Source organism: Cebus imitator, unplaced genomic scaffold (assembly GCF_001604975.1).
Source record: "Cebus imitator isolate Cc_AM_T3 unplaced genomic scaffold, Cebus_imitator-1.0 Scaffold24, whole genome shotgun sequence".
Classification (NCBI taxonomy): Eukaryota; Metazoa; Chordata; class Mammalia; order Primates; family Cebidae; genus Cebus; species Cebus imitator.
In genome coordinates this window covers 6,731,132-6,755,699 of record NW_016107339.1, presented here as the reverse complement: position 1 = coordinate 6,755,699, position 24,568 = coordinate 6,731,132, and the positions used below count along the sequence as shown (strand labels likewise).

The window sequence follows — 24,568 nt, the reverse complement described above, 5'->3', positions numbered from 1 at the left end:
TGGTGATGCTACAAAAGAGGTATTCAATCTGAGACAAATATTTTTGTTTTCTTAAGCCTCAGTTTCCCATACATGAATGTGTTTATATAGAGTAGTGGTTGTCAAACTCTATGAAGAATAACAATTACTTAGGGAGGTTGTTAGCATGCAGTGTCTGGGGAATCCGATCTACCAGGCTTGACTACATACCTTCCTACTAGCAACTGTATCCATATAACTTGTTCCCTCTCTTGAGAGTAAGAATAAACTGCTAGGTCAGGACTATTCCTCTGCTTGTGAGCTATATTCATATATCTTATTCCCTATTTCCTATTCAAGGGAAGGAATCCAGAAACTATCCCTTAACTCTCATAAATGATCATAATTTCCCTTCTCACAGACTCATGCACATAGCGCACAGATATGGTTTTATTTTATCTTAAAATTGACCCTCTAGATTTCACTTGTCCCTCTACTTACCAAATCATTTATTTTCTTTCTTTTACTACAGCACACATTAGTCTCATATATTTCACCTCAAGTCATTTTCATTGTTTCCCACCTTGAGAAGAATTATATTAGGAGTAATCATATAGATACATTTTTCAGTCCAATAATGGTTAATATTTACTGAGCACTTGTTCTACTCCAGACGTTTTCCAAGTGCTCTACCTCTGTTGATTCCTTCAATCCTCACAGCACTCCTAGGAAGTGTGTCATTTCCTCTGGCCTTTGACTCTTTAAGTCCTCAGGTTAATAGTTTACTCTTCAATACCAACTTTAAAATCATTTTGTCAAGTTTCAAAACACAATCCCATTAGAGTTTAGATTGAGATTGTATTAAGCTGATAAATTTACTTTGGGGACAATGGCATCTTATGATATGATACGTTCTACCACTCAAGAACATCTATCAACCTGTATCTTCTCCCTCTCATTTTCTTAAAAAAAAAAAAATAGGTTGTATTTTTTAGAGCAGTTTTAGGGTCATAGAAAATTGGGCAGAAAGTTTAGGGAGTTCTCATATACCCCTATCAATTGCTGGATCATATGATACAAATTTGTTTAGTTTCGAAAGAAGCTGCCAAACTGTCTTTCAAACTGGCTGCATTCTTTTGTGTTCCCACCAGCGATGGATCAGAGTTCCTGTTGCTCCACATCCTTGTCATCATTTAGTGTTGTTAGTTGAATTCTGACCATTCTAAGAGGCCTGTAGTAGTATCTCATCATTGTTTTAATTTGAAATTTCTTATTGGCATATAATGTTAAACATTTTAAAATATGATTATTAATATTCTCTTTTTAAACTTACTTTAAGCTTATATAGTTCTTTCCATGTGGATTCTGCATAGTTCATTGCAGATTTGGTGGCGGATAGTTTTTTTTTTTTTTCCCAAAGAAAATTGCAATATATTCACTGTACCTTGCAACTCTTGCCTTGCCTCCATCAGGAGGTAAAGTCAAATTCTCTTCTTCAGTCTGGGTGGGTTTGCAACTCATTCGCAACCAAAAGAAAGCAATGGAAGTGATTCTTCATGACTTCAGAGGCTATGCTTTTTATGACATAAAATGCTTTCCATTTCCATCCAATGCTAGGCAATGAAACAGATTTCACATTTTAAAGGTGGAATGGTCTCTCTTAAGGTCTATAGTTGCCATGTAAGAAGGCTGATTGCAAATTACCTTGAGGTTGCCAATTTTGGAGGAAGCCCTGCTGCTCCTGTGCCCTGCTGCTTCAGTTTCAGCCACTATCTGACCTCAACTTCAAGGGAAGCGCTAAGCCAAAGTCTTTGAGCTGAGACCTTTCTGAGTGCCTGGGCCTAAGACATTATAAGAGATAACCAAATGATCATTGTTTTGGTAAGCCACTAAATTTGGGGGTGATTTAATATATAACAATAGATAACTGGAACAAATTTATTCCTAAATTCTTAACCTTTTCTATTGCTATTTTAGTAATTAAAAAAATTTTGTCTCTGTAATCATTTTCAACTTTTGTGACTTTGTCTCATGCACCTTGCCCACTTGTATATCATATAGTGTAATGCTACTTCTAAACCATTTTTCATTTTCCAAATTTAAGTTTTCATCTCTCAGCTAATAAACACACAACTTAAGCTATTTTAAATGCTAGCCTGCCCCCTTGACAGCTAGTAGTTGAATTTCGCAGTCTGGATATTTTTGGGTCTATGTTTGAGGAAATAGTTGACTATATATTCCATTTTTTCCTTAGCATTTTTAGAAAATTACTGGGAAAAGTGGAAAATAAATATGCTAATACTAGTGATGGAAGCATAAGTCTTCTAAAATTAGTCACAATTGAGGCAAAAATTAAAATAGACTTGCCAAAAAGCTCAAACCAGCCTCAACTGACTACTCATTGTCTATATGCAATTATTGTTTAATTGTGATGAAAATGAACAAAAAGGGACATATATTAAATGTTGGAAAGATAGCATTAAAGAATGTATCAAAACAGTGTGCTATAAATGGGGATTCTATAATTATCTTATGACTTCAGGCTTAGTAAAGCTATTCTTCTCTTCAGCTCTATTACTAGGTTAAGTTTCAGTGAAGGTATTACCAAATAAATATGTTTCTGAATTCCTATGGATAGAAGACACTTATCTAAGATAATGATACAATAATGAGAAAAGTCGATGTATAAAAAGGACTCATAAATTTTGACCATGAGGTATCATAGAAGTGTCATGACCTCCTTTTTGGTTCCTACTGTGAAAGAAGGAGTTTAGGAGCCAGATGGAAAGAACATGTTAGCTTGTAGGGGTTAGTGTGAAAATGCACATAGATGCTTCATTTTATTAGCTTTACATCCTACCTCATTTACTAAAGAAATATCTTTATTTAATATGTTCATAAAACTTTTTATGTTATATTCCATATTCCACATTCCACCTTCCCTTTATTGTGTATATTCATTGTTTGGCCTTGGTAGTGCCTTTCAGAAACACATTATGCATAAAAGTTGTGGAGATATCTGTGAAGGGAAGGTATTGATTTTGCATATTAATTTTGTAAACCATTTGCATTAAGACACACCTTACTATTTTAATGATTTTTCAATAGATAATTTTGCAGTTTCCAGATAGACTGTCATATCATCTGTAAATAATTACCATTTTATTTTTTCCATTTTCATATTTATATTATTTATATTCTTATTTTCAATTACTTATTTAACTGTGTTGGCTAACACTTGTAAGATAATGTTTACTGCTAGTGATGATAATTAGCATACTCCTCTCACCCCGATTTCAATTTTAGTTTTTCACAATTAAGCATAATATTACTTCTTAATTTTAAAGTTGTATTATAAAAATCTTACTAAGGAAGTAACCTTGTATTAAAAAATTGAGGAAATTTTTAAGAAGTGAAAGCTGAGTTTCAAAGTAAAATAATTAGAGATACATGCTTTACTAATTATTTCTTTCAGTTTTTCATACTTGACATTTAGAAATTTTTAGATGTGTAATAAAGATTAGGTAGTTGTTACCACTTCATTTGACTGGTGAAGCCTCCTGGGTAGGATCACACTGTGTTAGAAGGCCACCAGCAGTTATCCATACTTTGAATGGCTGTATAGATAAAGAAGGAAAAGAAGTATTCATGTAGGTCGGAATAGAAAAGGAAGGTGAGTTGCTGTTTGTCCTTTCATTTTAGCCACTGCCAAAGATTTGACTGAGAATTTAGACCATGCCTATCCTGAAATAAACAGATTATGAATTTAAAAAAAATCTCTGAAATTTGTTAGAAGTGGTTACTGTTAAACACCTTGAAAAAAAAAGCAATAAATGATGCTAATCATTTTTTATTTCTCTCTCTCTCTCTCTCTCTTTTTTTTACGATGGAGTCTCACTCTGTCACCAGGCTGTAGTGCAGTGGCATGATCTCCACTCACTACAACCTCTGACTTCCTAGTTCAAGTAATTCTCCTGCTTCAGTCTCCTGAGTAGCTGGGATTACAGGAATGTACTACCATGCCCAGCTAATTTTTGTACTTTGAGAAGAGACATGGTTTCACCACATTGGCCAGGATGGTCTTGTTCTCCTGACTTTGTGATCCACACGCCTCAACATCCCAAAGTGCTGGAATTACAGGCATGAGCCACCATGCCCAGCCCCTGTTTTTCTCTTTAAGACATGTCTGGGCTGGGAGATGGCTAATGCCTGTAATCCCAGCACATTGGGAAGCTGAGGCATGCAGATCACATGAGGTCAGGAGTTTCGGACCAGCCTGGACAATATGGTGAGACCCTATCTCTACTAAAAATATAAAAATTAGCTGGGCATGGTGGCACATGCCTTGTAATCCCAGCTACTTCAGTGGCTGAAGCATAAGAATCACTTGACCCCAGAAACTGGAGGCTACAGTGAGCCAAGATTGTGTCACTGCACTCTAGCCTGGGTGACAGAGTGAGACTCTGTCTCAAACAAAACAAAACAAAACAAAACAAAACAAAACAAAACAAAACAAAACAAAACAAAACAAAACAAAACACAACACAACACAACAAAGACATGTCTGTGGAGGCACAGTCCTAATGGCTAGTAAAGAAAAGTAAATACGATTTGGGGTAGGACTATTAGAGTAGATAGCTAGGAAGACATCAGCAGGGTAGGAGAGTAGCCCCCGACAAGAAGTGTCAGGCAACCATCGAGTGATGGTCTGGCAGTTGTTAAACACTCTCTAAAATAATAACTGGTCACAACTGATGCCAGGGAAAGGCGGACTCCCAATGAATAGAAAACATCTAAAGTTGGTGATTCACAGCTTCCTGATAAGAGCTCAGGAGTTGGGGGAGTGGGCTCAAGCATGTACACTAAGAGGCGAAATGGCAGAGTTTAACTGGTTTATGACCCTCCTCTAGGAACACTTGACAGGTAAGGGAACAACACCTCAAATGAGCCTGTGTACAACTTCAGTAAACACACTGCACAGGTGGCCCCTCCCAAGTGCTGGCAAGCCACTGTGCATGTGGGCAGCCCACCCCAAAGGAAGAATCAGGAAAGAAGAGATGCAAAGCTCCAGAGGCATGCCCATGTGTAAAACCCCAGCTCAAATGCCAAATAGTGCCCTTGATCGCTCAAGTTACTTGCTTGGCCCTCTTCCAAGTCTAGTCTACTTTCTTTTGATGCTCCTCTAAAACCTTTTTATTTCTTTTTGTTTTTTGTTTGTTTTTTTGAGACGGAGTTTTGTTCTTGTTGTGCAGGCTGGAGTGCAGTAGTGGGATTTCAGCTCACTGCAACCTCTACCCCCCAGATTCAAAAGTAGTTGAGATTACAGGCATGTGTCACCACACCCAGATAATTTTGTATTTTTAGTAGAGATGGGGTTTCTCCATGTTGGTCAGGCTGGTCTCAAACTCCTGATCTCAGATGATCTGCCCACCTCTGCCTCCCAAAGTGCTGGGATTACAGGCATGAGCCATGGTGCCCAGCCTAACACTTTTTTTTAAATAAACTTTCATTCCTGCTCTAAAACTTGCCTTGGTCTCTTACTCTGCCTTCTGCCCCTCAGATGAATTCTTTCCTCTGAGGAGGCAAAAACTTAGTTGTTTCAGACCTGTATGGATTAGCTGCTGCTAACATACTTTGGTGCCACACAACTTGGATACATTCTCTAGAGGTAAGACACCTCTACACCTCACCTTCTTTGGCTGGATGTGTTCAGCCGCATACATGGTTTTCTTCTCCCCTTTTGCTCTCATGCTTACTAGCCAATCCCCAGAATGATTCCTCTCAGCCACAGCTGCTCAGTGCCCCCCATTGATCTGGCAGCTCACCATGATGGGTGGCTTGTTGGGGTGGGAAGGACCTTGTGGTCCACACTGAGTAAGCCTTAGACACTAATGGCCCTACTGGACAGGAGGCTCGTGAGAGTGGCAGGACTAAAGCTGAGATCATGCAATGTCTGGGGTTTCCTCTGCTTTTTAACTAAAATAGGCTCTTTCCCCAAAACACACACCACCTATTCTCCTGTTTTCTCTGTGTGTACTCTGAAATGACTTGGTGCACCTGCCAGAGTGTCTTCTTTGGGAGCAAGCCTGCCTCTTTTCTACTCTGACTTTGTATGCCACATGACTTCCCTCTTGGCCTTAGACGTACATTCTCTGTTATTCTTGTGCCCATGGCTCTTGCTGTTTGTGCAGGAGCAAAGAAACAGGCTCCCTTGCAGGTATTGTTGGTTTATTTTTGGGACAGACACAAGTTGGAACAAGAAACCCTGTTCTGCCAGCTTCTTATGACTTACTATATGCTTTTCACCCCTGTTATGCTCCAGGCCAAGTTTTTGGGTGGTTTTTGAAGCGGTTTGTCCACCTGCATAGGACCTCACTCCGTGGCTGGCCTCTTTAAGGACTCTGCCTACTTGCTTGTTTTGAGTTAGCACCCTTTTGGGCGGAGGGAATTTTCCTTTGTCACTTTCCAGCCCTTATCTCAGGCCCCAAGTCCTCTAGAGGTTGTTCCTTTATGTCAATAGGGTGAATAAATGTTGCCCTCTCAATCCAGGGGCTGCTGTTTTTGCAAGTGTGTGAAGGCTTTCCATGAATATCCCTCTTGCTTCCTTTTGTAGCAGAGGGATTGCTGTGTCTGCTTAAGCATTTGTTCTGCATGTTACCCCAGGAGGACAAGTAACTCCAAATAGAAATTTTTTCTCCCTTCCTCTAAACACTTCTATGCCCTTCTCAATTTGAATAAGGACTTTCAAGGTCATATTAGAAGGGAGGGAAGTCCAGCCCTCTTGTGGCACTTGGCTGAAAAATAGACTTCATGTCTACTTAATGAACATAGGAAATAGGAATCTGAGGAAAGAGATAATCATTTTGCTGGAATGCTTTGAGTAAGAGTCACTATAAGGTCATGGAAACAGGGATATAGGCTGGCCCATGGCCACAGGCAGAAGAGATATCCATAGGGGCCGGGCATGGTGGTTCACACCTGTACTCCCAGCACTTTGGGAGGCCAACCGGGCAGATCACTTGAGCTCGGGAGTTTGAGGCCTGTCTGGGCAACATGGCAAAACCCCATTTCTACAAAAAATACAAAAAAGTGGGCAGGCTTGGTGGCATATCCCTGTAGTCCCAGCTACTCAGGAGGCCCAGGTGGGAGAATTGCTTGAGCCTGGGAGGTGCAGGTTGCAGTGAGTTGAGATCGTACCACTGTACTCCAACATGGGTGACAGAGGGAGACCTTATCTCAAAAAGTAAAAAAGTACCCATAGGACAGAGATGAGGCTGGTCCCAGACTATAAGCACAAAACAGATGACCATGAAAACAGAGATAAAAGCAAGGTTAGGGGTACCTGGTAAGAACAGTTCATTCTGGAATCCCAAGGATGACTATGGGGCCCCTGTTTGCTCTGGTATTGCCTCTAAGTGGGTAATTGTGATGAGACGGGTTCATTCTGGAACCCTAAGGACAAACTGGGGGATGCCCTGTTCAGGAAAGGATGATAGGGAGATAAGAGGGGATACCTTCTTTTTCCTGTTTTTTTTTTTTTTTTTTTTTTTTTTTTTTTTTTTTTTTTTTTTTTTTTTTTTTTTTTTTTTTTTTTTTTCCATTCTCTCTTTGGAGATAGATAGGGAATCACATCTTCATACCACAGGACATGCCCCTTGGATGCATCCTCAAAAACTGGGAAAAGTTTGATCCCCTCCAACCTTAAAATGACAAATTAGATTTTCTTTGTCTTAAAAATGAACTGGGAGAAAATTACAAAATTCAACCTTAAAACTCAGTGCCCTTATGCAGGAAGTTCTTAGATTAGCCTCTGCAGGTTTTTATAACCAAGATCAGGACAAGGAAGACAGGGATAAAGAGAAGGAGAAGTGCAGGTACAAGAGGCAGGCTCAACTACTGATTTCTTTACAAGAACTCCAGCTTGCTCCAGGTTGTCCTCAGAATATCCTTTCTGGTAACTGCCATTTGTGTGATAGCCCAGACCACTGGAAGGCAAACTGTCCCAATAGAATAAACAGGAAAAACTCCCACATGGCTTGCCCCCTATTCCTCAAGCTTGGCCACTGAAAATGGAACTACCCTGAGGGTCAAAAGGCCCCAGGAGAGAATTCCAATCCCTGGTGGCCTTGAGCTGAAAGGGCTCTCTGCCCCAAGAGTGCTTCCAAATCAGATATTATCATCAACAAGACAAAGCCAATGGCAACTCTGGAGGCAGCAAGTAAAATTATAAATTTCCCATTAGGGTTCAAGAGCTGCCTACTCTGTGTTAATCTTCTGTAAGCAACTTTTCTCCATATCCTGTCAGGTAATGGGGGCAAATGACACCCTCTCCTTCCAAAAAAAATGATTCACATCCCTTTATATTAAGGGAGCAATTAGCATTGTCCCATTAGTCCCTAGTAATATCTAAATACCTAACTCCTTTTTGAAGCAAAAATATGATTTCCAAAATGGGTACCAGGTTAATATTTATACAGCCTCTGAGTTCATCTTTCTCTCTAATAGCCCTGTTTCTCCCAGGAAAGCTACCTAAATTTTGAACAAATAACTTAAACCTGGACGGTTTTACTTCAGGGGTTGAAATAGCCCACAATTATTCAGACAAGCCCTAGAAAAAATTAAATAAGCAATATCTTGAGGGGGAATAATTTCTGCTATATGCATATAACCTTCTTGTCTGTTCCTCCTTCACTGGACTCGCACAGCAACATGTTGTACAAACAATAACTTCCTAACAGGAAAAAAAAAGAACTTTTGTCTAAATTTAAAGGTTATAAAGATAAAAAGGTATTTTTTGGTAACGAAGATTATAATGAAAAGAGATTTTATATGAGAAAGGATCTCGTACAATAAATACTTGCCATAAAGTAAAATGACTGTTTAAAAAGGGGACAAGTCAAAAAGTCAAAGTATGTCATAGATGGTTTGTGCAAGGCATTAAAGGGAATTTATTAAAAAAAAGTTGTACAATGTTAAAGGTTATTAAGCCTGCTAAACGGTTCATAAACAGCTACTATGACTGTTAACTGTACAACTTGCCTGCTTTAAAGCCATTAAATTCTAGGTAAGGCCTGGAGACATCTGGAGTTAGCCATGCCCACAGTTATGCTGAAGAGTCAGAATCTTATCTCATTTGGACATCTGTACTTGTCTTAAAACCAGAAAAATCTTCCATATTTATGGCCAATCAGTTCACCAATGCCTTCCCACTAACTGGACTGGAACTCGTACCACGCACTATGGATCCCTGGACATGTTTATAAAGCCTGGCAATCTTTCTTTTCTGGTATCTATCTATGGGTATTCCATTTTGTCCAATGTGAAGAGGGCTATCCAATTAATTCTCCTTCTCATGGGACTTGGTAGTACAGCCAGTACAAGAGCCAGAATTGTTGGAATCACAAAAGCCTACTTGACCTATAGCCAACTTTTAAAGGAAATAGCCAACAACAGTGACACCATGGTTAAAACCTTAACAATTATGCAAAAACAAATTGACTCTTTGTCAGCCATAGTCCTCCAGAATCACCCATGATTAGATAAGTTAATGGCAGCACAGGGAGTTTTGTTTAACCTTAGATGAAAAATGTTGCTTTAGGTTAAATCAATCAGGCAAAGCACAAGACAACATCAGACAACTTGTAAAGTAAGTCTCCCATTTAAGGGAACAAGCCTCTCAGGGTTGGTTAAACTGGGAAGGAACCTGGAAATGGTTCTCTGGGTTCTTCCCTTTTTAGGTCCACTTGTTAGTTTCCTATGTTTGCTCCTTTTTGGTCCATGTCTCCTAAATATAATAACTCAATTTTTCTCCTTTTGCCTTCAGGCCATCAAGTTCCAGGTGATTCTCAGTGAGGGATACTGTCCTGTCAATATTCAAGTCACCCTTCTACATAAGCCCTAGACTGCCCATCAGAGGGACATGAGAGAGGTAAAACCATACCCTTGTCTCTCTTGGACCTAGTGAAATACCACTTTCACAAACCTATCTAGCCACCCTGCCCTGACAGTTAGCAAGAGGCCAAGACCCATAGAACAACCACTGCCACCCCTCTGTCAGCAGGAAATAATTATAGAAGACTGACCTTCATCCACTTTCCCAAAAAACTGGGGTCTTGGACTCTTGAGGGGGGAAATGTTAGAGTAGGTAGTTAGTCAGACATAAGCAGCAGGAGAAGGTCCTGTCCTTCCCCCTCCCCCTAGAAATATCAGGCAACCATCAGGTGATGGCGTTGGTCAGGCAGTTATTAAACGGTCTCGCTAGAATAATAATTGGTTGCAGCTGGTGCCAGGGAAAGGCAGTCGTCTCCTGATTGATTAAAAAATACCTGAAGCTGGTGATCAGCAGCTTCCTGATAAGATGTCAGGAATTGGGCCAGTGGGCTCAAGCATGCACACCAAGAAGCAAAATGTTGGCATTTAACTGGTATATGACCTTCCTCTAGGAACACTTGACTGGTAAGGGGAGAATGCCTCAAATTATTTTGTGAACAACTTCAGTAAACACACTGCACAACTTTAGTAAATACACATGTGCACAATTTCAGTAAACACACTTAGCCCCTTCTCAAGTGCTGGCAGGCCATCAGGCATGTGGGCACCCTTCCTCAAGGGAAGAATCAGTGGTAAAGAGACACAAAACCCCAGAAGCATACCAATGTATAAAATCCCAAGTCATAGATCAAACAGTGCACTTGAATCTCTCTCAACTCACCTGGTTGGCCCTCTTTCAAATGCACTTTACTACTTTTTATTCCTGCTCTAAAGCTTTTTAATAAACTTTCACCCCTGCTCTATAACTTGCCTTGGTCTCTCACTCTGCTTTCTGCCGCTCAGATGAATCCTTTCTTCTGAGGAAGCAAGAATCAATTTGCTGCAGAGCCTTATAGATTCGCAGCTGCTAAAAGGACAGTTTATCTAAGCTCTTGGTAATGATGTAGTAGGAGGTCTGAGATCCAAAGATTCTGTAATATTGAACAAAGTACTCGACATAAACTTTCAATAATAATTTAGCATCTTTTGATTATGAGGTTAAAATTGCATAGAGACTAATAAAAAAGCATTATTGAATAGACTGAATGCTTAACAACATAAATTCCAGGGAGGCTATGTTTTTCCTGGAACTGCTTTTAATGAGGATATGTTTGAAAATCTGAGGATAAGTATGCAAATAGATGTGTTTGCATTGTCAAGTGTGCACAATGATAATACCAGGGTGTTATCTTTATCTGTAAAATTAATTGTTTGCAAATGCTAAGCCTATTAACTAAGGCTTATTTACCTCAAATAATAGTAATTTTAAAAAATGATGCAAGATTGACAAACAAATGAAATATATAAAGGGCTATTTCTTCCTTGAATGAAAATGAGTGGCTTTACCAGGTGGAAAGTTAAACATTTTTTTAAGAAAATAATTTTATATAATTTTGAAAGCAAATTTTTACAAGCAAAACATATTAGAATGAAGGTCTTTGAAATTAATTTAAAAGCTAAAGGAAGGAAGCAATAGAAAGGTCTTATCATGAAAACTAGTTTTAAAATTTAATGTACATAGTTTTTTTTAAATCTTGAAGGTTATAGAGAGTGAAGTATATACTTTAACAACATGAAGCAAAAGTCAATGATTGACTTTGAAATGCACTAGTTTTTCTAAAAAAATCCCAGGAGGTTCCAGTCAACCTGAGTCAGCAATAAGGAAGTCCCCTCTGTTTTAATCCTACAAGGAAGTAATGTTGAAATGACTGATCTGCTTTTTTTTCTGTTTCTGCTTTCTTCAGCTCTTTTCTGCCTATACAACCAACCTCCTCTGCTGAGCTCAATGGAATACTCATTCTGTTTTATGGAGTGAGGTGTTGCTCCATTCTAGAATCACAAAACCCAACTAGATCTTTAAGCTAAATTTGTTGTAATATTGTCTTTTGACATACATATAAAATGAAAAAGCATGGTGTTTGTTGTCAACAGACTTGGATTTAAGTCCTGAGTCTGCCACTAACAAATTTTCTGACTGTGAGAAGTTTAATTCACCTGTTTCAACATAAAATGAAGATCACATTGGTGGCACTTACCTTATCAAAGTTTATATAATTTATGGAAAATGCTTAGCAGAGTGCATGGTACATAGTAGAGTTTTTATTAAAATACAATGATGCCTAAAGTAATGAATGAAAGCCATGCTCTACTTTAAGTGAGGGTCTTGAAGTACTTACAGTTCTCTGAAGGAGGTGACGCAGATACAGAGGCTATCACTGAACCTACTCACTATCCCTGGGAAGTAAAGGCAAACACCAACACAAAGGTATGCAGTAGGAGAAAGAAAGGCATTTAGGAGAGCAAGCAGCTAAGGCCAAGCAAGGAGAGCAGGCAGCTAATGCTTAAGACTTGAACACCCTGATAGGCTTACAAGCAAGGGTTTTTAAAGGCAAGGGATGAGGGGATTGCTAAAGTGAGTTAAGGGCTGGGGAATTTCTGGGACTTCCTTATCCATTTTTTGGTTCTAGTCTGAGACGTACATGAAAGCAGTCCATACTTTGCATCTGGTGGGGGTCCTTGTTTTTCTGAGAAACAATTCAAGGACATGTGTCAAGTTGCTGTCTTTAGTTTCTATAGAGAACAAAATATCTTGTGACTCTTATGTTAGTTGAGTGACTATTGTTTAAACTCTTGCTGTATTCTTGTTTGGCAGGTTGTTCATGTACTTCTTTAATTGCTGGTTGCAGGGCTAGCTAGGTTCCTGGAATTTCCTTTGAAAGGATTAAATTTTATTTCTTTATTTCCATGCAGTGGTGAGAGGAGGGAAGGAAGGAACATAGTAGGCTCCAAAATGGGGCCCCTGTTCCATCTCAAAACAACTTTATTATTTATTTATTTAATTTTTAAAATTGTACTTTAGGTTCTGGGGTACATGTGCAGATCATGCAGGATTGTTGCATAGGTACATAGATGGCAATGTGGTTTGCTGCCTCCATCCCTCATCACCTACATCTGGCATTTATCCCCATGTTATCCCTCCCCAACCTCCCCACCCACCACTGTCCCTCCCTTGGCCCCCCGCAACAGACCCCGGTGTGAGATGCTCCCCTCCCTGTGTCCCTGTGTTGTCATTGTTCAACACCCGCCTATGAGTGAGAACATATGGTGTTTCATTTTATGTTCTTGTGTCAGTTTGCTGAGAATGATGGTTTCCAGATTCAACCATGTCGCTACAAAGGACACGAACGCATCGTTTTTTAATGGCTGCATAGTATTCCATGGTGTATATGTGCCACATTTTCCTTGTCCAGTCTATCGTTCATGGGCATTTGGGTTGGTTCCAGGTCTTTGCAGGTCAGTGCCACTATGAACATACGTGTGCATGTATCTTTATAATAGAACTATTTATAATCCTTTGGGTATATACCCAGTAATGGGATTGCTGGGTCAAATGGAATTTCTTTTTCCAGGTCCTTGAGGAAGCACCACACTGTCTTCCACAATGGTTGAACTAATTTATACTCCCACCAACAGTGTAAAAGTGTTCCTATTTCTCCACATCCTCTCTAGCATCTGTTGTCTCCAGATTTTTTAATGATCGCCATTATAACTGACATGAGGTGGTATCTCAATGTGGTTTTGATTTGCATTTCTCTAATAATCAGTGATGATGGGCATTTTTTCATAAGTTTGTTGGCCTTATATATGGCTTCTTTTGAAAAGTGTCTGTTCGTGTCCTTCACCCACTTTTGAATGGATTTATTTTTTTCTTGTAAATCTGTTTTAGTTCTTTGTAGATTCTGGATATTAGCCCTTTGTCAGATAGGTAGATTGTAAAATTTTTTTCCCATTCTGTTGGTTGCCAGTTCACTCTAATGATTGTTTCTTTGGCTGTACGGAAGCTCTAGAGTTTAATTAGGTCCCATTTGTCTATTTTGGCTTTTGTTGCCAATGCTTTTGGTGTTTTAGTCATGAAGTGCTAGCCTATGCCTATGTCCTAAATGGTTCTGCCTAGATTTTATTCTAGGATTTTTATGGTGTCAGATTTTATGTTTAAGTCTTTAATCCACCTGGAGTTACTTTTAGTGTACGATGTCAGGAACAGGTCTAGTTTCTTCTTTCTGCACACTGCTAGCCAGTTTTCCCAACATCATTTATTAAACAGGGAATCCTTCCCTCATTGCTTGTTTTTGTCAGGTTTGTCAAACGTCAGTTGGTTGTAGATGTATGCATTGCTTCCAAGGCCTCTGTTCTGTTCCATTGGTCTATATCTCTGTTTTGGTACCAGTACCATGCTGTTTTGATTACTGTATCCTTGTAGCATAAAGTCAGGTTGCGTGATGCCTCCAGCTTTGTTCTTTTTGCTTAGGATTGTCTTGGCTATGTGGGCCCTCTTTTGGTTCCATACGAAGTTTAAGGTGGTTTTTTCCAGTTCTCTGAAGAGGTCATTGGTAGCTTGATGGGGATAGCATTGCATCTGTAAATTACTCTGGGCAGTATGGCCATTTTCACAATGGAAAACATTCCATGCTCTAACCATGAGCTTGGAATATTTTCCCATCTGTTTGTGTCCTTTTTTATTTCCTTGGGCAGTGGTTGGTAGTTGTCCTTGAAGAGGTACTTTACATCCTTTGTTAGTTGTATTCCTAGGTATTTCATTCTCTTTGTAGCAATTGTGAATGCGAGTTTGCTCATTATTTGGCTCTCTGCTTGTCTGTTATTGGTGTATAGAAATGCTTGTGATTTCTGCACGTTGATTTTGTATCCTGAGACTTTGCTGAAGTTGCTTATCAGTTTAAGGAGACTTTGGGCTGAGATGATTGGGTCTTCTAAATAAACAATCATGCCGTCTGCAAAGAGAGACAATTTGACTTCCTCCTTTCCTAATTGAATACCCTTTATTTATTTTTTTATTTTTGCCCAATTGCTCTGGCTAGAACTTCCAATACTATATTGAATAGGTGTGGTGAGAAAGGGCATCCTTGTCTAGTGCCAGATTTCAAAGGGAATGCTTCTAGTTTTTGCCCATTTATTATGACATTGGCTGTAGGTTTGTCGTAAATAGCTTTTATCATTTTGAGATATGTTCCATAGATACCTAGTTTATTGAGAATTTTTATTTTATTGAAATTTGTTGAAGGCCTCCTCTGCATCTATTGAGATAATCATGTGGTTTTTGACTTTGATTCTGTTTATGTGGTGGATTACGTTTATAGACTTGCATATGATGAACCAGCCTTGCATCCTGGGATAAAGCCTACTTGATCGTGATGGATAAGCTTTTTGATGTGCTGTTGCAGTTAGTTTGCCAGTATTTTATTAAGATTTTTGCATTGATGTTCATCATGGATATTGACCAGAAGTTTTCTTTTTTTGTTAAGTCTCTGCTGGGTTTTGGTGTCAGGATATTTTGGTCTCATAAAATGATTTGGGAAGGATTCCCTTTTTTGGGGTTGTTTGGAATAGTTTCAGAAGGAATGTTACCAGCTCCTCTTTGTACGTTTGGTTGGTAGGCTATTAATTGCTGCCTCGACTTCAGCCCTTGTTATTGATCTGTTCAAGGTTTCAACTACTTCCTGGTTTAGGCTTGGGAGCATGCAAGTATCCAGGAATTTATCCATTTCTTTCAGGTTTACTGGTTTATGTGCATAGGGTTGTTTGTAGTAGTCTCTGATGGTGGTTTGTATTTCTGTGGAATCTGTGGTGATATCCCCCTTATCGTTTTTTATTGCATCTATTTGATTCTTCTCCCTTTTTTTTTCATTCTGGCTAGCAGTCTGTCTATTTTGTTGATCTTTTCAAAAAACTAGCCCCTTGATTTTTTGAAGGTTTTTTTTCTGTTTCTGTCTCTTCAGTTCTGCTCTGATCTTAGTTATTTCTTGTCTTCTGCTAGCTTTTGAGTTTTTTGATCTTCCTCCTTTAGCTGTTTCAATTTTGATGATAGGGTGTCGATTTTAGATATTTCCTTGCTTCTCTGGTGGGCATTTATTGCTATATATTTCCCTCCAGACACTGCTTTAAATGTGTCCCAGAGATTCTGGTACGTTGTGCCTTCATTCTCATTGGTTTCAAAGAACATCTTTATTTCTGCCTTCATTTTATTGTTTATCTAGTTGACATTCAGGAGCAGGTTGTTCAGTTTCCATGAAGTTGTGTGGTTCTGAGTTAGTTTCTTAATTCTGAGTTCTTATTTAATTGTCCTGTTGTTTGAGAGACTGTTTGTTATGATTTCCATTCTTTTACATTTGCTGAGGAGTGATTTACTTCCAAATATGTGGTCAATTTTAGAGTGGGTGTGATGTGGTGCTAAGAAGAATGTATATTCTGTGGATTTGGGGTGGAGAGTTCTGTAGATGTCTATTAGGTCCACTTGGTCCAGCTCTGAGTTCAAGTCCTGGATATCCTTGTTAATTTTCTGTCTGTTGATCTGTATAATATTGACAGTGGAGTGTTAAAGTCTCCTATTTTTGTGTGGGAGTCTAAGTCTATTTGTAGTCATTAAGAACCTGCTTTATGTATCTGAGTGCTCCTGTATTGGGTGTGTATATATTTAGGATCGTTAGCCCTTCTTGTTGCATTGATCCTTTTACCATCAGGTAATGCCCTTCTTTGTCTCTTTTGATCTTTGTTGGTTTAAAGTCTGTGTTATCAGAGACTAGGATTGCAACTCCTGCTTTTTTTTGCTCTCCATTTGCTTGCTTAATCTTCCTCCATCCCTTTGTTTTGAGCCTATGTGTGTCCTTGCACGTGAGATGGGTTTCCTGAATATTGCATAGCAATGGGTCTTGACTTTTTATCCAACTTGCCAGTCTGTCTCTATTGATTGGAGCTTTTAGCTCATTTACATTGAAGGTTAATATTATTATTTGTGAATTTGATCCTGCCATTTTGCTGCTAGCTGGATGTTTTGCCCATTAGTTGATGCATTTTCTTCATTATGTCAATGGTCTTTACCGTTTGGTATGTTTTTGGAGTGGCTAGTACTGGTTGTTCCTTTCCTTATTTAGTGCTTCTTTCAGGAGCTCTTGTAAGGCAGGCCTGGTGGTGATGAAATCTCTCAGCAATTGCTAGTCTGTAAACAATTTTATTTCCCTTCGCTTATGAAGCTTAGTGTGGCTGGATATGAAATTCTAGGTTGAATGTTCTTTTCTTTAAGGTTGTTGAATATTGGTCCCCACTGTCTTCTGGCTTGTAGGGTTTCTGCAGAGAGATCTGCTGTGAGTCTGATGGGCTCCCCTTTGTGGGTAACCTCATCTTTCTCTCTGGCTGCCTTTAGCATTTTTTCCTTCATTTCAATGCTGGCGAATCTGATGATTATGTGCCTTGGGGTTGTTATTCTTGTGGAATATCTTTGTCGTGTTGTCTGTTTTTCCTGGACTTGTATGGTGGCTTGCCTTGCTAGGTTAGGGAAGTTCTCTTGGATAATATCCTGGAAAGTGTTTTCCAGCTTAGATTCATTCTTTCCGTAGCATTCAGGTATACCTATCAAATGTAGATTAGGTCTTTTCACATAATCCCATATTTCTTGGAGGCTTTGTTTATTTCTTTTCACTCTTTTGCCTCTATTCTTGACTTCTTGTTTTATTTCACTGAGTTGATCTTCAATCTCTGATACTCTTTCTTCTGCTTGGTGGATTCGGCTATTGAAACTTGTGTATGCTTCACCAAGTTCTCATGCTGTGTTTTTCAGCTCCATCAAGTCATTTATATTCTTCTCTCAGCTGTTTATTCTAGTTAACATCTCATCTATCCTTTCTTCTAGGTTCTTAGTTTGTTTGCATTGCGTTAGCACATGTTCTTTTAGCTCATGTTCTTTTAGCTCTGAGAAGTTTGTTATTACCCACCTTCTGACGCCTGTTTCTGTTAATTCATCAGATTCATTCTCCATCCATCTTTGATCCTTTGCTGGTGAGGAGTTGTGATCCTTTGGAGGAGGAGAGGTGTTCTGTTTTTTGGTGTTTTCATCCTTTTTTTGCTGGTTTCTTCCCATCTTCGTGGCTTTTTCTACCTGTGGTGTTTGTAGCTGGTTAATTTTGGATGGGGTCTCTGAGTGGACATCCTTTTTGTTGATGTTGAAGCTATTTTATTCTGTTTCTTAGTTTTCCTTCTAACAGTCAGGCCCCTCTGCTGCAGGACTGCTAAAGTCCACTCCAGACCCTGCTTGCCTGGGGATCACCCTCGGGTGCTGCAGAACAGTAAGGGTTGTTACCAGTTTCCTCTTTGTCCCAGAAGGGTATCTGCCAGATGTCAGCCTGAGCTCTCCTTTATGAGGTGTCTCTGGGTATACAGGAGTTGGGGAGCTGCTTGAGAAGACAGTCTGTCCCTTATAGGAGCTCAAGTGCTGTGCTAGGACCTCCACTGTTCTGTGCAGAGCTGCTGGGTGGGAATGTTTTAGTCTGCTGCAGCGGAACTCATAACCGCCTCTTTTCCCAGGTGCTCTGACCTAGGAAGGTTGGCTTTATTTATAAGTTCCTGATGTGCTGCTCCCTTTTTTTATAGATGCCCTGCTCCATGTGGAGTAGTCTGGTCACAGTCTGCCAGCAGAGGTGTTGCTGAGCTGCCACAGGCTCTGCCCAGCTGCTATGTGAACTGCCTTGGTATTGGCATACTGCCTCAGTAGTGGCGGACGCCCTTCTCCTCACTGAGCTGGACCATCCCGGGTCCAGGTGCGCTTGCTGTGAAACTCTCAATCCAGAGCGTTTCAGATTGCTTGTTTTGTGGGGGTGGTACCCGCCCATCCAAATCACCTGGCTCCCTGTCTGAGCCCCCTCCCTTTCAGTTGAGTGGGTGGCTCTGTCTCCCAGGCATTCCAGGTGCCAGTTGAAATGGCCGACCAGATTTGTGTGCATTTCTGTGTGCCAACCTGCAGCACCAGCTGTGCTGAAAACTCATGGTGCTTTTCGGCCTGGAATCCTCTGTTCTGCGGGCAGTGAAAACTTGTTTTGAAATGCAGTGAGTAATCACCCTCTGCATTGTTCTTGCTGGGAACCGCACTTCAGAGCTGTTCCTATTTGGCCATCTGGGATCCTCCCAAAACAACTTTATTATTTTTCTAATATTTACTAGATTTCAGTGACATTCACAAGTATCGGGCCTCCAAGACTTTGGTCTCAGTGTGCCAATAATTTGTACAAGTGAAAAAGGATAGATGCACTTTCATGATACTATATATTTACAATGATTTGTATGACAAAATCTTTGACTATGTCCATTGGTACCTTGAAAATACTGAGGTTTGGAAGTGAGTACTTCCAAATCTTACTTGTATAAAATGGTACTTTGTACAATTGCACATGTGCATGTGACATTCAGCAAACAGTGTGGGGGCTTAGTGAAAGGTGAAGTTAAAAAGGAAAGAAAAGTGGGAGACAGTGTAGGGTAGTGGAGAGAAATCAGTGAGCCCAAAGCCTGAAAACCATGAATGAGCCAAGGAAATTAACTGCCATCTTTTCTATAGTGGTCTGCCTTCCAAGTTCTAGTCAACTGGCTTATAAATATAGTTGGAAGACAAAACTTATTTATGCATTGGTGAAGGCTGGTACTAGAATTATGATAGATTTTTAGAAGTAACCCAACTAACCACTCTAGAAAAATTTAAGGTTTCTGACTAGAATTTAGGAGTGCTGCCAGTGCTTTTCTATTTTTGAGGAGAATAAAAAGAAGCAAGAACACTGCATCTATAGCCACAAAGGAAGCTCTTTTGAGTAAACTGCCTTATTAAGATAATTTTAGTCCACAAAGGCATGTAAAACAGATCACAGGCCCAGCATTTCCTTATCAACAAAACATTCTCCACAATTCCTCTTAGCACATCAGACTTGTTCTTTAGTGCCTTCTGAAATATGAGCAAATATTGCTGCACTCCAGCCATGCTGAATTTATTGTAGTTTCTCAACCATGCCATGCTGTTTCTGATTTCCCTGCCCTGCTACATGAATTCTCTCTGCCTAGAGAACAGTTTCCTATTATGTCCACTCCTACAATTTGTCCATTGTCCTTTTGTCAGCCTTCAAGATGCACTTCAAAGATTATCTTCCCTAATTCTAAGAAGCGACTAGGGAAACCAACACATATTCTGTTTTGATTCATTTTTGTAGCCAATATTTACTGAGTGCTTCCTGTATATAAGGCCCTAGGAATTATAGAGAAATAATAAAATTACAAAGCAAAAACCTTCACCTGCTGCCTTTTTTTTTTACCTTCAGGTATAAAATGGGCTGTAACATGAGAACAAATAACTACAACATTGTGCTACAATCTACAGTAGGAATTGGAGGAGAAAACATTTTCTGCCAGAGGAAAGGAGTAGGGAAGGAAGGGGAGCTTCATGAAGGATACACTATTGAGCTGGGAAGGATTTTCACAGGGTAAGTTTACAGAAAGGAGGTTGGTATAACAGGCACATAGAGATGGGAAGGTGCAGACTAAGTGTTATTAGCACAAAATTAGTACCATCAGAGCTGAAACTTTCCTGGTTTCCCAGGGAACACAAATAATCAAGAGGCTGATTGGTTTTTCAGATTTTTGAGACTTTATGGGAGCTTCCCTCACCATGGCAGCCAGTGCTGCTGCTGTGCATGTCAACCAATGTTTTAATGAATCTGCACTTAATATTCTTTGCAATAGACTTCCCCTTAAAATTATACAGCAAAGCTCATATTTCATAATATGTGTATCAAAAGTGACATCATGAAAGAGGAGGAGAAAACCTGCAGTCACCCTGACCACAAACTGGAAATGCTTTCCCTTTGAGCTTTCACTATTGACTTTATTATGTCCTGATGGGATTTTGGCATTTTCTGATGTAAGATACCTTTCCACCTTTCCATGGGCATTGAAAATTTTTCCTAGGTAGAGTTAGCTGTTCTTCTCAAACTAGGCTAAAGGCCTCACTTAGATCTCTGTCTGTCCTCTGTGTCCAGCAATGCCAAAGTCACTTCAATTCTAACCATCCCAGCTTAGACCACCTAATCACAGCCCACTTTCTAAGGGACACTATACAGTTCCCTAAGACAAAAAGGAAACAGACCTTGGAGCTAAAGGGAATTACTTTGTAGGGAAAATAAATGGTAAGTAGCTATCAAATTTAGACATATGTCCCTTAAACTGGGTACCAAGAATAGCTCACCCTTATTGCATTTCTGTTTCATTCTTTTTAAGCTCCTCTTATCAAATATGGTTAGAAGACTGAGTAGAGTGGATTAACTGCAGTGTATGCTATGTGTGGATAAATTGGAGAAGATAGGACATAAAAAGCAATGTGTGCAAAGTTTTTGAGAGCCTTAAATGTTAAATTCAGAAGTCTCAGTTTTACTTAGTATGTAACAGGGAATTACCAAAGTTTTTCACATGGGAAATTATATTATCAAAGGGATGTACTACTAGGTCAATTGATCTGGAGGCTAATTAATTAGCTATGTTGAAGTTAGGAGGGTGGTGATTAGAAGTCTTGAGAAGGCATTCTCATCATTAGATGAGAGACAGCAGTTTTCCAGAAGACAGATAACAGTGAGAAAGGAGAGGAAAGATAAAATAACATTAAAAAAAACCTATAGCCTTTTTTCAGGTATGTCCTTTTCCTTTCTTCTAGGGTACCAGAGTATTTTAGCATATTAGTATGATTTTTTTAAGAATATGAACAATAACTTCCATTTATTTTATTACTTCCTATGCATAAGATGATTTTCATGTATTATCGTTTATAATCAGCATAAACAACTCATTGAGGTAAGTACCTCCCTATTATTCCCTCATATTACAGAATGAGGGAACTGAGACTTAGTTAAGTAACACCCAAATATTATATGGTAAGTAAATGTTAGAGCCAGGATTTGAACCTAAGTCTGTCTAACATCAAAATGCACATGCTTTTCCTATTAGAGAAAGTTGACCTTTATGAACAGAGTATATTGCAGCTTTCCCTTCCTTTTGTGAAAGAATTTGAAATATTTATTTGCTTGAAATATGGAGCAAACAAATTGTCTAAGCCTAGGTGGATGAGTTTCATTTTCCCAATAGTCAGGCACATTTTCTAATTATGCATTGTATTTGCCAGATTTTGCACAAATGGCAAGGCTGTACTTTATTACAAGTTCAAATTCTGAGATACATCTTTATGTAGTTGGCTGAAACCAAGAGGCATACTTAAATAATTTAATTCCAACTGATTCTTTTGTAAGTAAAGGTTTCTAATACAATGTGCCTGCTTAAATTCAGATGTTGGTACTAAAATAAATTCCGCTGGGACATTATCCCTTTAAGCAAATATCTATAGGGTATTGCCAGCACAAAAATCCATTTTATAGTATTTTCTAAACATTAAAAGACATCCTTTTGATGATAAGCATTATTTGAATCAGAAAGCTGATTTTAAATGGTCATGTCTTTCCATTAGGCAAATGATCATTTTTCTTATTCAGCTTCAAGTAAAAAAAAAAAATCAATCAGAGAATACATTTGAAAATTCTGTTTAAAGGGGTTGGAGAGACTTTAAATATAATGCCCATGATAATTAGAATGCAGGGTTCCCTGAATCCTTTATAAGAATATAATCTTAGTATTTTATTTATTTATTTATTTATTTATTTTTGTTTTGAGGTCTTATAACAAATGCGAGTGCATTGTCAATTTTGAATGACAATAGGTATAAATAGTTCATATTTTCTAATCTTTTATTATGGCCACCACTGCCCCTTTTTCCATAGCTGTGACCCTGGGTTTCCTGTTAACCCAGGAGAAGGCAGAGCCATTTGACCAGAAGTATCTTTGCATAGTTTCTTGGCATGTGATGAGCAATGTACTCTGGGCTAACGAAATTTCCTTTCTCTACCTGACTGACACATTTAATGAAATCCCAGACTGGCCACCAATTTCCATTCTACTTTGTCCTCACATTACTGTATAGGACACATGGAGTCTTTTTCTGATGCTGTTTAATCCAGGGGCCATGACTAAACTTAGCACTATATTGCACATATTGAAAATACAAACCTGTTAGATTTTTACAGACCACTGCAGGAAACTGGATATTCTTCACTTTATCAGTTATTTTTTGTCTCACTGGGTTATATGACTAATCCCAAGTAAAGGTGCTCCCAGAGCCTATCAGGCTGCTCTAACCCAATTAGGAACAAAACAATAGTAGCAACAAGGAAAAAAAATACTCGTTTGAGCTCTCATGTATGTTTTTTTCATTTATTTATTTAGCTTATTTTTATAGAGAGAATGATGTGTTGTAGAAACTGTTTTAGGTACTCAGGACACATCGATAGAAATCCTTCCTTATGAGCTTCCATTCTAACAGAAGGTGGGGAGGATTTGAGGGCAAACAAAACATAAGTGTCATGATTTATAAAATAGAGGAATCAAGACTAAAGAGTGTTAGAGAAGTTGCAATTTAAAAAATTATGTTTTTTAAAGATGACATCTTACTATGTTGCCCAGGTTGGACTTAGAGTCCTGGGCTCACCAATTCTCCCGCCTCAGCCTCCCAAGTAGCTGGGAACAAGTGCACACAATTGTGCCTGGCTAAAGTTGTAATTGTAAACAGATGGTAAGGATAGGTTTCACCAGATAGGTAAGAACTGAACAGCGATTCCAAGTAGATGGAGAAGGAGGTCATGTGAACATTTGAGGCAAGAGCAGCAGAAAAAGCCAGTTCCCAGCATCTGAAGCAGGAGCATGCCCTTGTGTGTTTGAAAAATAGTATGCGGATGAGGGTGGCTGTAGAAAGGTGAGCAAAGCGGGGACGAGTAGGAGGTAAGGTACAAGAGATACAGAAGAGAAGAGCAAGTGGGATCTTGTCATCATGTTTACAGCTGCATTCAGCCTTTATCCTAAGTGAAATGGGATTCACTGCAGGGTTCTGGCAAAACAGTAATAAGATCTGGTGCATATTTTAAAATAAATGCTCTTGATACTGATAGAAGAAGTGACTTGAAACAGGAACACTAGGCCGGGCGCGGTGGCTCAAGCCTGTAATCCCAGCACTTTGGGAGGCCGAGGCGGGTGGATCACGAGGTCAAGAGATCGAGACCATCCTGGTCAACATGGTGAAACCCCGTCTCTACTAAAACTACAAAAAATTAGCTGGGCATGGTGGCGCGTGCTTGTAATCCCAGCTACTCAGGAGGCTGAGGCAGGAGAATTGCCTGAACCCAGGAGGCGGAGGTTGCGGTGAGCCGAGATCGCGCCATTGCACTCCAGCCTGGGTAACAAGAGCGAAACTCCGTCTCAAAAAAAAAAAAAAAAAAAAAAAAAAAAAAAAAAAAAAAAAAAAAAAAAAAAAAAAAAAAAAAGAAACAGGAACACTATTTGCCAGCTATTGTCGTAATGCAGGTGAGAGATGATGGAGGGCCTCAGGAGGTGGCTGCCCATGGAAATGGTTGGATTCTGGGTTCTTTCTGGGAGTAGAAGCACCAGGAATTACTAACAGGTTGAATGGGAATTGTGAGAGAACAATTAGAGAATGACCCAACCTTTTTGAGTTTCAGTAGTAGTAACACACTTCTTTATGTCACAATGTTATTGTGACAAACAAGCATACATTTGTAACTTTTGTAAAATGAAATTTATAATTTTATTGTAGATGTACTACCTTTGGATTTCTAAGTCACATTTTAACATTTAAAAATGGACAGAG

The 24,568-nt window shown here is 39.2% G+C and overlaps 1 long non-coding RNA gene across 1 annotated transcript; it reads left to right on the top strand.

The window, feature by feature from the left end:
* Positions 1-1,202: 1,202 nt before the first annotated feature.
* LOC108299944 lies at positions 1,203-23,917 on the top strand. The gene is made up of 3 exons (XR_001823174.2): positions 1,203-1,839; positions 9,782-9,886; positions 20,133-23,917. It is a non-coding gene; the product is annotated as an uncharacterized LOC108299944 (long non-coding RNA).
* Positions 23,918-24,568: the final 651 nt, after the last annotated feature.